General features: G+C 49.0%; 1 long non-coding RNA gene across 1 annotated transcript in view; it reads left to right on the forward strand.

The window, feature by feature from the left end:
• Nucleotides 1–1,463: 1,463 nt before the first annotated feature.
• LOC123522158 overlaps nucleotides 1,464–2,215 on the forward strand; it is a 5,991-nt gene continuing 5,239 nt past the window's right edge. The window contains exon 1 of the long non-coding RNA XR_006680450.1: nucleotides 1,464–1,947. This is a non-coding gene — a long non-coding RNA (uncharacterized LOC123522158). The remainder of the gene's footprint in view (nucleotides 1,948–2,215) is intronic.

Consider the following 2,215-nt stretch of genomic DNA (forward strand, 5'->3'; position numbering starts at 1 on the left):
TGTCCCCTCTTCCTACCCCCAGCTAACACAGGGACTTGACAGGGCAGGGCAGGGCCTGCAGATGCATACTCCGGACTGGGAAGAAATAAGTGGTTGGGGACGTGTTTGCTGGGCTCACAGCCTTAAATCCTCGTCCCCTTGTCCCCAAGCAGAATGCAATGAGCTCATTTCCATCTAGGAAGGGAACGGAGGACAGCAGCACCATCTTTGAGTTATTTGCATATAGAACTCCACGTTGTGACTAATTTTGAACACCACCCTGGCATTCTTCTGTCAAATGGTTTGATTGTGGATCATATTTCTTCACTGACAGCTGGTATATTCTAAATCAATTAATCAACATGCATTTATCAGACACCTGCTGTGTGATCAGCGTCATTCTTAGAGAATTCAGACTGATTAAATTCTCTGTCAAACGATTAGGAGGCGCTATCTTATTTAGACTCTTCCCCACCCCCATCTCACAGAAAGGCATTCCAAAATCAAATAGCTGCCTTTTTTGTGTGTGTGTGTGTGTGTGTGTATCGATTTGCTGTTTTGAATTATCTACACTCTCCTCCATTCTGTTGAGAGTTGATAACACCAGGGACAATTAGGAATTTTCTTCTTTTTTTTTTTTTCAATTAGGAATTTTCTAAGGTAGTGAAAGCAGTTTTGCATAAATGTATGCATTTCTCCATAATTATGTTCGCTTACGACTCCTTTTAAAGAAGGCTAGTAGGGTTCTTGTTAGTTTTGACTGATGTCTGTATAAATCACAGGAGCCAGCTAAGCGGCTGAAAGGGGGACGTCGATTGGAAGAGTCCCCGGCTCCCTTTTCAAGCCACCACTTAGGTCTCAGGAAGGAAGCTCTTGGGACCCGACAGCAGCTGCTCACAAACCTCCCCTTTGGAATTCTGCCACGAACACTACTCCACGCCACACTTCTCCAGGTCTTTGTGTATCTGAGTTCAAAATTCAAATTCCGGGGGGCGGGGTTGGGGTGGGGGGGTTGGGCAGAGACGGAGACGGACTGGCTCAGCTGTGGGCAGAAGGCTGCCAGTTGCCGTGTCTACACAGAACATGAAGATCTCACGTTTAACTGTAGCTAGTATGCCTGAGGAACTACAAGATCCATGTCTTAATTTACATGGAAAATACAGGAAATATAAAGTATACCATCCCATGATTGGGGGCTGTGGGAAGCCATTGGATTGCTAACTGCCAGCTCCGTGATGCACCAGCAGCTGCTTCGGGGGAGAAAGGCGAGCCTGTGGGCACCTGTCAAGAAGGGCCTGCGTGGGCGCCCTGCTGTGTCGCTGTGGACAGGAGCAGGCTCCCTGGCAGTGCTTTGAGAGGCATCGTGGTGGTAGCTGAGATGGTGAGGTTTTGTGTCAACTCGGCGGTGTAGTACCCACTGGGCCGCCCGAGCACGACGTAACCACAGTCGGTCTGTCCGCGCGCGACGCCTCTGTCACGGGCATGCCACAGCTCTACCCGGCCTTACGTGTCCGAGGATGTTTGGGGGGAGCTTGCTTGCTTGTCGCATGCATACTCACGCACTTGTGTCATATTGCCTGCCAGTCCTGTGAGTCATGGCGACCTGCCATATGATCTGGCAAGCAGGTGCATCTGCCTCTGAGCCGCCCGCTGTGGCCTCTTGCCATCGGCCCTCACAGCTCTGCCAGTGGGCAGCCGCCAGCTCCACGTCTGATCCACACGCCGCGACCTCCGTGACCTTGGCCTAGCTTCTACAGCTGTGTGATCCGTTGTCTTTGGAGGAATTCATATAAACGTGTCTGTCACTGCTTTGGCTGCTTGGGGGAACCCAGCCTAAGCCCTGAATTGCTTAAACTTACTGTTGGAATTGAGACAGGCTGCAAGTGTAAACTACTTTTTGAACTTTGAAGTTTTCGTGTAGAAAAACAAAATGAAGAATGGAAATATCTCATGGATCATTTATATCAAGTATGTTGAAATGATAGTATTTTGGCTATGTTAGATTAAATACAACTAAAATTAGCTTCACCTGCTCAATTTACTTTCTAAACTAGGCCTGTGAGAAAAGTTAAAGGTAAAGGAGCCATGGTGGTGTCATGGTTACAAGTTGGGCTGAGACCCACAAGGTCAGCCCAGTTCCAAACCACCAGCCAATCCGAGGGCCCTTCTACCCTGCCCTATGGGGTCACTCTGAGTCACCATGGGTTCAATGGCAGTGAGTTCGACAGGTGCCTCA

This window comes from Echinops telfairi, unplaced genomic scaffold (assembly GCF_000313985.2).
Source record: "Echinops telfairi isolate 266 unplaced genomic scaffold, ASM31398v2 ScPeMD7_2573;HRSCAF=3158, whole genome shotgun sequence".
NCBI lineage: Eukaryota > Metazoa > Chordata > Mammalia > Afrosoricida > Tenrecidae > Echinops > Echinops telfairi.